The following is an 11,631-nucleotide window of genomic DNA, read 5'->3' as shown; positions in this document are numbered from 1 at the left end:
TGGGAAGATCTCCTGGAGGAGGAAGTGACAATCCACTCTGGTATTCTCGCATAGAAAATTCCCTGGACTAAGGAGCCTGGAGGGCTATAGTCCATGAGATTGCAAAGAGTCAGACAGGACTGAGCAACTGAGCAGAGCAGATTAAGTACCCATTTGGTGATGTGTGTTGAACCAGTTTTAGAAAATTAATCAATCTAATCACATGGAAACAGCCTTGTCTAACTCAATGGAACTAAATCATGTGGTGTAGGGCCACCCAAGGTGGATAGGTCATGGTGGAAAGTGCTGAAAAAATGTGGCCCACTGGAGAAGGGAATGGCAAACCATGTCGGTATTCTTGACTTGAGAACCTCATGAACCTTATGAAAAGGCAAAAAAATAGGACACTGAAAGATGAACTCCCCAGGTCGGCAGATGCTGCCCAACATGCTATTGGAGATCAGTGGAGAAATAACTCCAGAAAAAATGAAGAGACGGAGCCAAAGCAAAAACAACACCCAGTTGTGGATGTGACTAGTGATAGAAGCAAGGTCCGATGCTGTAAAGAGCAATATTGCATAGGAACCTGGAATGTTAGGTCCATGAATCAAAGCAAATTGGAAAGAGTGAACATCAACATGTTAGGAATCAGCGAACTAAAATGGACTGGAATGGGTGAATTTAACTGAGATGACCATTATATATACTACTGTGGGCAAGAATCCCTTAGAAGAAATGGAGTAGCCATCATAGTCAACAAAAGAGTCCAAAACGCTGTACTTGGATGCAATCTCAAAAATGGTAGAGTGATCTCTGTTTGTTTCCAAGGCAAACCATTCCATATCACGGTAATCCAAGTCTATGCCTTGATCAGTAATGCTGAAGAAGCTGAAGTTGAACGGTTCTAGGAAGACATGCAAAACCTTTTAGAACTAAGACCCGTAAAAGATGTCCTTTTCATTAAAGGGGACTGGAATGCAAAAGTAGGAAGTCAACAAACACCTGGAGTAGCAGGCAAACTTGACCTTGGAGTACAGAATAAAGCAGGGCAAAGGTGAATAAAGTTCTGCCAAGGGAATGCACTGGTCATAGCAAACACCCTCTTCCAACAACATTAAAGGAGACTCTACACATGGACATCACCAAATGGCCAACACCAAAATCAGATTGATTATTTTCTTTGCAGCCAAAGATAAAGAGGCTCTATACAGTCAGCAAAAACAAGACCAGGATCTGACTGTGGCTCAGATCATGAACTCTTATTGCCAAATTAAAACTTAAATTGAAGAAAGTTGGGAAAACCACTAGACCATTCAGGTATGACCTAAGGCTAATCCCTTATGATTATACAGTAGAAGTGAGAAATAGGTTTAAGTGACTAGATCTAATAGGCAGAGTTTCTGAAGAATTATGGATGGAGGTTCATGACATTGTACAGTATACAGGGATCAAGACCATCCCCAAGAAAAAGAAACACAAAAAAGCAAAATGGCTGTCTGGGGAGGCCTTACAAATAGCTGTGGAAAGAAGAGAAGAAAAAAGCAAAGGAAAAAAGGAAAGATATACTGATTTGAATACAGAGTTCCAAAGAATACCAAGGAGAGATAAGAAAGCCTTCCTCAGTGATCAGTGCTAAGAATTAGAGGAAAACAATGGAATGGGAAAGTCTAGAGATCTCTTCAAGAAAATCAGAGATACCAAGGGAACATTTCATGCAAAGACGAATTCAATAAAGGACAGAAATGTTATGGACCTAATAGAAGCAGAAAAGCTGTACAAAAAAGATCCTCATGACCCAGATAATAACGATAGTGTGATCACTCACCTAGAACCAGACATCCTGGAATGTGAAGTCACGTGGGCCTTAGGAAGCATCACTACAAAAGCTAGTGGAGGTGATGGAATTCTGAGCTATTTCAAACCCTAAAGATGATGCTGTGAAAGTGCTGCACCCAATATGTCAGCAAATTTGGAAAATGAATCAGTGGCCACAGGGCTGGAAAAGGTCAGTTTTCATTCCAATCCCAAAGAAAGGCAATGTCAAAGAATGCTCAAACTACCATACAATTGCACTGATCTCACACACTAGTAAAGTAATGCTCAAAATTCCCCAAGCCAGTCTTCTACAACATGTGAACCATGAACTTCCAGATGTTCAAGCTGGTTTTAAGGCAGAGGAACCAGAGATCAAATTCCCAACATCTGTTGTATCATTGAAAAAGCAAGACAATTGCAGAAAAACATCTATTTCTGCTTTATTGACTATGCCAAAGCATTTGGCTGTATGGATCACAATAAACTGTGGAAAATTCTGAAAGAAATGGGAATACCAGACCACCTGACTTGCCTCTTGAGAAATCTGTATGCAGGTCAAGAAGTTACAGTTAGAACTGGACATGGACAACAGACTTGGTCCAAATAGGAAAAGGAGTATGCCAAGGCTGCATATTGTCACCTTGCTTATTTACTTATATGCACAATACATCATGAGAGACACTGGGCTGGATGAAGCACAAGCTGGACTGAAGATTTCTGGGAGAAATATCAATTACCTCAGATATGCAGAGGACACCATCCTTATGGCAGAAATTGAAGAACTAAAAAGCCTCTTGATGAAAGTGAAAGAGGAGAGTGAAAAAGTTGGTTTAAAGCTCAACATTCAGAAAACTAAGATCATGGCATCCAGTCCCATCACTTCATGGCAAATAGAGGGGAAACAGTGGAAACAGTAGCTGACTTTATTTTTGGGGGGCTTCAAAATCACTGCAGATGGTGACTGCAGCCATGAAATTAAAAGAAGCTTACTCCTTGGAAGGAAAGTTATGAGCAACCTAGACAGCATATTCAAAAGCGGAGACATTATTTTACCAACAAAGGTCCACCTAGTCAAGGCTATGGTTTTTCCAGTGGTCATGTATGGATGTGAGAGTTGGACTATAAAGAAAGCTGGGCACTGAAGAATTGATGCTTTTGAACTGTGGTGTTGGAGAAGACTTTTGAGAGTCCCTTGGACTGCAAAGAGATCCAACCACTCCATCCTGAAGGAGATCAGTCCTGGGTGTTCATTGGAAGGACTGATGTTGAAGTTGAAACTCCAGTACTTTGGCCACCTGATGCGAAGAGCTGACTCATTTGAAAAGACCCTGATGCTGGGAAAGATCGAAGGCAGGAGGAGAAGGGGATGACAGAGGATGAGATGGCTGGATGTCATCACCAATTCAATGGACATGAATTTGCATAAACTCTGGGCATTGGTGATGGACAAGGAAGGCTGGCGTGCTGCATTCCATGAGTTTGCAAATAGTCAGACATGACTGAGTGACTGAACCAAATTGTTGAACCAATTGCCACCATCATATTAGAATCTGAGATGCTTTCTATCATGTACAAATGAAGACAGCTACGCTCAAAGAGTCTCAAGAAATCAAGTGGAAAATGCAAAGATCATGTTCTTCCTCACTTTATAGTTAATAAAATTTCAATAATACTGATTTAGTGGGGAAACATTGAACTGAATTTACTACCACACTGTCAAATAGGCACTTGTGTGCTTGTACTCTCATCTTCCTCAACAGGAATGTGAGCCCAGCACATTCTCCTCTTGTACCTCCTTCAGCATAATGAAGGACACATAGCTGAAGTTTAATAAGTACATAGAATTTTGAATGAAACTGAATTGAAAACTTGGACAAGTCTATTGAATCTTTATACACATGTGTCTCCTGAAAGTATTTTCTTCAGAAACTTCCCAAATATGCAAAGCAAAGCCAATACAAAAACAAAGCAAAACAATAAAATTTACTATATCTGAACATTAGGTAATCCTTTCTCTGATATATGAAGAGGGTATTTTAACTTTCAAACTGTTTCTCTGAAGATTCACCACACCTTCTTGCCACCTCTCAGAGTCTGTTTTTTTTTTTTTTCCCCATTCAGCAAGACTAAGGCTAGCTGACTCACTGTACAAGGGCAATTAAACCCACACAGACTTCCTTTTTTATTTCACTTGATTATAAGCCTCTGTCCTCTGTTCTCACCTTGAACACACAAATACACACCCCTGAAGTTCATTCACGCTGCCTAAAGACTAGGAGACAATAAAAAAAGCAGCAGAAATATCAAGCTGCTGGCAGCGCTGTCAACTATTCAGTTTTGAACTTAGAGAACAGCACTGCCAACAGACAACACCCAAGAGCATCCAAGTGTTTCCCTTTGTTAACTGGACATGCAGGGGCCTTTCACAGAAAGAAATAAAAGAGAAACACATATGTGTAGAACATGCTTCACAGTCCTGAATTCAAAGAATCACAGTATTATGTGATTTCCCCCCAGATTCTCTTTTATAACAGATGTTAATAATATACTGTTGTTTTGTCTTTTAACACAATATGTAAAATAAAAGGAAATGGCTGCTACCCAAGAGGTATGGATCAGCACGGAAAGCTCTGTGGAACTATTAAGTATTGCCTTTAATCACATTAAATGGAAGGAAGTGATATAGCTAATTACAGAAGACCAGGTTTTTCTTTTCATTTTTTAAATATGTGAGTGTATTGCAACCTTCCATAATGTACACTCATATTTCTGCATGCAACATATTTCACACCCACTTTAATAAAGCTCAATGGGCATTCATATTCTCTTGTTAAGCTAGAATTAGACCAGAATGAGGGCCTCCCCAACATCAGTCAGTAAATTGAATGTATACTGATAGTTAAGCTGCCCTGCTTGCCATCCACTGAGTACAGTTTCCTACCCTTTGCACGCACTAATTTCCCAAACTCCATTCATTTAATCCTGCTTATATTTCATATTTCCATCTTCCCTCCTTATATTGTGCACCACAACCCATCCACTCATCCACAGAAGGGAGCTCCTGTGAAACACAGACCAATATTCATGCTTCCATCTTTAGTTTGTATAGTGTCCTGAACATTAATGGAAGCTTTCCAAAAAAAAAAAAAAAAAGGAGTAAAAGAAGGAAACTACATTTGTGCCTCCAAGTGAGTGAATAAAATACAAACATTATTCCAGCCAAATTTAGATGATTTATGAGTACAGTTTGAGGGGGTGATAATAGTGGATTTGGACAAATGTTTTACTGGGTTGAGAGTGTATAAAAAGAATGAACATGATAGCTAGAAAAGGAGGGTTGTGAAGAGCCATAGAATCTTTTGCTGTTGTGAAACAGTGCCAAGAGCAGAAGAAAATTTGTGCTATAGTGCCAGACCATGAAAGTCTGGACTATGAATACATGCTTTGATCATCTGTCCTGTGATATTCACTGTAGTGAATTGTAACCATATCAGTAAATTTTCACTGTAGGCTTAGGTTCTGAAACAAAGGCACAGCTTCATTGGATGGAACTCATCAGAATGGCCTTTGTTTTCATGGAATTTTAAGATAGTGAGAGGATGTACTACTCTCCCCTGCACCAACCCCTTTACAGGATTCTTTAGGGCAAATAAGGCAGCTCTCCGTTCCATGCTTTTGTTCATTCAATTGCTATGTGCTCATCTATTGTCCCAATTGTAACCCGTGAGTGGAATAATGACTGTTCTTCAAGAAAAGGAAAGAAAAAACTGTCTTGAGAAACAAAAGGGAGCTAGAAGAACCTAACTATAGGATCATCTATGGCTTTTCCTTCCTTCCATTGCATACCCTGGGTCTTATCTCAAACAGATATGAGACAAAAGAAACAGGCATTCAGGTAAAGGAGAACGCCTGGTTATATAACTGAGTGTGATAAACAGGCTCACATACAACTTTATTGATCAGATCTGGCATCTGTAGAGATGATGAGAGCCCCAAAACAAATTCTTACCTCAAAATGTCTTTTCAATCTGTGCACTCATAACTAATACCGGCACTTTTTTTTGAGGAAGGACAGAGTCTTACCTTTCATAAGAAATGTGACTTCAAATGGCAAATTACTCCTGAGGGAGTGAAAAGCACCAGAAATTTAAAATCATAATAAAATATAAAAAGAGAATATAGATAGAAGGCAAAGAGGGTGGGGTAGAAGAATGTCCACTTAAGGGATAAAAATAAAGACAGACTGAAAATTGGGAATGAAGTCCAGATTTATCAGGAACTGGAGAATTATTTCACTCTGGTTTTCTCAGACCTTAAACAACTATTCTCTAACAAATAAAACACGTATTGAAATAGCATAAAATTCAGCAAGTCATATAACCATCTCTTCCAAACGGACTGTTGATATACAGTAGGACTCTGTCCTTCCTCAAAAAGAAGTGTAGGTATTAGTTATCAGTACACAGACTAAAAAGACATTTTGAGGTAAGAAACTTATTCTGGTGATATCAAGGGAATGTTTCATGAAAAAATGGGCACCATAAAGAACAGAAATTGTATGGACCTAACAGAAGCAGAAGATATTAAGAATAGGTGGCAAGAATACACAGAAGAACTATACAAAAAAAGATCTTCATGACCCAGATGATCACGATGGTGTGATCACTCAGCTAGAGCCACAGATCCTGAATGAAAAGTCAAGCAGACCTTAGGAAGCATCACTATGAACAAAGCTAGTGCAGGTGATGGAATACCAGTTGAGCCATCTCAAATCCTAAAAGATGATGCTATGAAACTGCTGCACCCAATAAGTCAGCAAATTTGGAAAATGTAGCAGTGGCCACAGGACTGGGAAAAGTCAGTTTTCATTCCAATCCCAAAGAAAGGCAATGCCAAAGAATGTTCAAACTACTGCACAATTGCACTCATCTCACACGCTAACAAAGTAATGCTCAAAATTCTCCAAGACAGGCTTCAACAGTACATGAACTGTAAACTTCCAGATGTCCAAGTTGGGTGTAGAAAAGGCAGAAGAACAAGATATCAAATTGCCAACAGCCGTTGGATCATCAAAAAATAAAGAGAGTTCCAGAGAAACATCTACTTCTGCCTTATTGATTATGCCAAAGCCTTTGACTGTGTAGATCACAACAAACCGTGGAAAATTCTTTAAGAGATGGGAATACCAGACCACCTTATCTGTTTCTTGAGAAATGTGTATGCAGGTTAAGAGGGAATAGCTAGAACCAGGCATAGAATAACAGACTGATTCCAACTGACAAAGGAGTACATCATGGCTGTATATTGTCACTCTGCTTATTTAACTTATATTCAGAGTACATCATGGAAAATGCCAGGCTGGATACAGCACAATCTGGAATCAAGATTTTCATGAGAAATATCAATAACCTCAGCTATGTAGATGACACCACCCTTATGGTAGAAAGCAAAGAGAAACTAAAGAACCTCCTCATGAAAGTGAAAGAGGAGAGTGAAAAAGTTGGCTTAAAGCTCAATATTGTAAAATCTAAGATCATGGCATCTGATCCCATCACTTCATGGCAAATAGATGGGGAAACTATGGAAACAGTGGCTGACTTTCTCTTCTTGGCCTCCAAAACCACTGCAGATGATGACTGCAGCCATGCAATTAAAAGTTCTTGTTCCCTAGAAGAAAAGTTATGATCAACCTTGACAGCATATTTAAAAACAGAGACATTACTTTGTCAACAAAGGTTCATCTAGTCAAAGCTATGGTTTTCCCAGTAATCATGTATGGATGTGACATTTGAACTATAAAGAAAGTTGAGTGGTGAAGAATTGATGCTTTTGAACCATGATGTTAGAGAAGATTCTTGAGAATCCCTTGGACTGCAAGGAGATCCAACCAGTCAATCCTAAAGGAAATCAGTCCTGAATATTCATTGGGAGGACTGATGCTAAAGCTGAAACTTCAAAAGTTTGGCCACCTGATGTGAAGATCTGACTCATTGGAAAAGACCCTGATACTGTGGAAGATTGAAGCCAGGAGGAAGAGGGGACAAAAGAGGATGAGATGGTTGGATGCCATCTCTGACTCGACGGATATGAGTTTGAGCAAGCTGTAAGAGTTGGTGTCCTAAAGGTATCTGTGAAGACCTTATTTGCAAATAGGGTATTTACAAATACAGTCAAGCTAAGAAAATATCATACTGGATTACACAGGTCCCTAAATACAATGACTAGTGTCCTTAAATGGAAAGGAATATTTAGAGACATAGTAACATGGATACATAGGGAAGAAGAGCATGTGATGAAAAAGAGATTACAGTAATACAGTTACAAGTCAAGGAATGGCAAGGATTTCTGGGGCCCACTAAAAACTACGAAGAGACATGGAAGAATTATTCCCTAGAGTCTTCAGAGGGACCATGGTCCTGCTAACATCTTGATTGTGGATTTCTAGCCTCCAGAACTGTAAAAAAAAAAAAAAAAAAAAAAAAAATTCCACTGTTTTAAGTCACTGTGGTAATTTGTTACAGCAGCTAGAGAAAATTCATAGGGTTCTCAGGCGGCACTCATGGTGAAGAATTCCAATTCTGTGTGTGCCAATACAGGACACACAGAGATGAGGGTTCCATCCCCGGGCCGAGAAGATTCTCTGGAGTAGACAATGGCAACCTGATACAGTATTCTTGCCCAAAAATTTAATGGACAGAGGAGGCAAGCAGGCTACAGTCTATAAGGCTGTAAAAAGACTGAGTGACTGAGTGCCATAGCAAATTTATACATCAAGTACCATCAAATCCATCTATGTGTTCACCTGTGTGAAAGTTAAAAGTGAAAATGAAAGTCACTCAGTCATGCTCGACTCTTTGAGACCCCAGGGACTGTATCTTGCCAGGGTCCCTCATGGAATTCTCCAGGAAAAAATACTGGAGTGGGTAGCCATTCCCTTGTCCAGGAGATCTTCTCAATCCAGAGAAGGAATCAAAGATCAAACTCAGGTCTCCTGCATTGTAGACAGAGTGTTTAGCATTTGAACTGCCAGGGAAACTCTGTTCACCTGTGTATTAAGGCACAACTCTCCATGTATCTCACTTTCCTGCATATCTTGTGAACAGAGGCACTGACAGCTTTTGATCCAGACTATCTTTTCAAGGATGCCTGAATAGCAATAAGTTTTGAAAGGCAAAGAATCTACCTCTGGGCAGATGGCAGACGTATTTGCTGTCCAGGATGATAGATATGATGTCTGTCTTTAGAGTCAAAGTTGAGAAGGTTTGCTTCCAGCATCTTTATAAATTTCCTAAACTTGAAGTCTCTCCTATAATTGGGCCGTTGTGTTGCAGGAAAGGGGACCCCTTCCAGGGCCTGGAACTGGGCTCTTGTCTAACACTCAAAAATGAATTGTCTGAGGAGACACATCTGCTGACAAAAGCAAGAGATTTTATTGGGAAAGGGCACCCGGGTGGAGAGCAGTAGGGTTAGGGAACCCAGGAGAACAGCTCTGTGGTTTCCGGTTTTAGGCTGATGGGGTAAGTTTCCAGGCTATCTTTAACCAATCATTCTGGCTGAGTCCTTCCTGGTGGTGCATGCCTTGTTCAGCCAAGATGGATGCCAGAGAGGATTCTGAGAGGTGGTCGGACATATGGTGTCTCCTTTTGACCTTTCCCAAACTCTTCCGGTTGGTGGAGGCTTTTTAGTTCCATCCCAGAACCCCCTGTCATAAAACAACTTACACAAATGGTTACTATGGTGCCTGACCAGAGTGGGTGGTTTCAATCAGTGTTCAATCCCCTAACAATTGTATATGCTGGGGTCACCGTGTCCTTGGCTCCAATGACAAGTGTGGCTCAGAAAACCAGCACAAATGATATTCTGGCTACCGTTTTTCGCTATGGGCAGAACACTGCCCTTTGTCTCTGACTTAGGAGTCTTGTGTTTTCTGTCAGAATTCCTTAAATTGTGGCAGATGCATTTATAAGCTTGCAAGTAGGGTAAAATCTCAGACACTTTGCTGTTCTTGAAACCGTGTCTTGACATCCAAGCACTTATCGTCTCCCCGTCTCCATTAGTGAGTGAGCTCATGGGCCCTTTTCACTTGCTCATCAACATGCCAAACAGGCAGTACAAGACTAGGTGTTTATGATTCATGATTATTAAATGCATAATTGGGTAGTCAAGACCAGCACACACAAATCAGTTAGACCCTCAAGGTCAGCAACATGGATATCCCCTGAGAGTCTGTCAGAAATATGGAATCTTAGACCTCACTCCAGACCTAAGAATCAAAATCTGCATTTCCCCAAGATCCCCAGGTGATATACAGGCACATTATAGTTATTAGCTGAAGAATACCTGCTTCTCTGTGCTATGATAGCTTAGTGAGGAAGACCAGCATCACCTGTGGTTGTCAGGATAAGCCATATAGATATAGAAAAGGTAGACATAGGGGACTGGGAGATAGGAGAACACTGAAAATTAGGAATATATAAGAAAAAGACACAGAAAACTCTGAACTCAACCTTACAATTTATTATCTTTCATTTGTAGAGAAGGAAATGGCAATCCACTTCAGTATTCTTTCCTGGGGAATCCCACAGACAGGAGTCTGGTGGGTTACAGTCCATGTGGTTGCCAATAGGCAGATACAACTGAAGCAACTTAGCACAGCACAGCACATCTTTCATTTGATCCACTCAAATCAATAATAAACCAAAGATTTCCAACTGCTCGAAGTCCCCCATGACTCCTGTAGGAGGTAGGGGACTCAGATTGGAGGATTTCAGAAAGCAAGAAGAGGTATTTAAGCTCCTGTGATTCAGGGGAGCTTAACTCAGGTAGGGAAGAAATTTCACACTTTTGACAGAAAAAAATATCGTTCAAGCAGAGACCAGTAATGAGATGTCCTCTCCCTCTTTTAGCTGACTCTCTAACCAGTTTCATTGCTGCTAGTGGCCCAAAAATGTTACTTTCTTCTCAAATTTTAAATACAAATATTTCAAAAGTTGGGCTATTTTAGCAGATTTCTGGGTCCCCCAAATGCTTTAGGGAAGGAAATTAGGTAAGGAACAGAAAAGTAATATTACAGGGAAACTAATAGTCAGAAATATGGGAGATGGGCATCAAAGTCTTATGGCTTTCCAGAACTTCTGGCTTCCCAGTGCAACAGCATCTCCATGTTAAAAAGTTTGAACCACCTCCACCCCAGCTTCCATCTTGGACAGCAGATGTTGGAAGTTCAGTATACCATTAGTCCTGACAAGCCCTGCTACAAAGCACAACAAAATGGAGAGACCACAGGAAGAGCTGAAAAGACTTGCAGAACCTGGAAGTTTCCAACAGAAAGGTTTTCTTGTAAAAAAAAAAAAAAAAAAAATTAAAATGTAAATTGCAATGTCTGCTGAATATCCTTTGGGGAATTCTAATACTATAATTATATTATTTACCCCTAGACATGTGCCTGGGTGCATAATTGTGTTAATATGCAGGAGGGCAGCTCATTCTTGTTAAAGTTCCTTCTACATTTTACAACTTTGTAAATGTCAGGCCATTAGGTGATAACTCTTTTGTGAGGACCTCATTACCTGTAAAGCATTCATATTTGCCGGATAAAAAATGCAGGTAGATGCAGATTGAGCAATTAACCCATATATCTTTATCCATCTGGCTGGTCTTGCTTTTTTTTTTTATTTGAAAACAAAACAAAACAAAAAAAAACCATTCTTTTTTCTTTTAAAGAGTCCCATTTTATCCTTTTATTTTAAATTTGGGAAATGGAACTGTCCAAAGATTCATTTCCTCTGGTAAGTGGCTCAAGTAAGGGCATCATCTTTAAATTATAATCCAGGCAGA

The 11,631-nt window shown here is 39.9% G+C and overlaps 1 pseudogene; it reads left to right on the top strand.

Annotated features, from left to right (window-relative positions):
- Positions 1–509: 509 nt before the first annotated feature.
- On the top strand, positions 510–1,357 carry LOC139030421 (craniofacial development protein 2 pseudogene; annotated as a pseudogene).
- Positions 1,358–11,631: the final 10,274 nt, after the last annotated feature.

This window comes from Odocoileus virginianus, chromosome 22 (genome assembly GCF_023699985.2).
Source record: "Odocoileus virginianus isolate 20LAN1187 ecotype Illinois chromosome 22, Ovbor_1.2, whole genome shotgun sequence".
Lineage (NCBI taxonomy): Eukaryota > Metazoa > Chordata > Mammalia > Artiodactyla > Cervidae > Odocoileus > Odocoileus virginianus.
The sequence above is the reverse complement of the archived record's forward strand: the minus strand, read 5'-3'. Positions and strand labels throughout refer to the sequence as shown.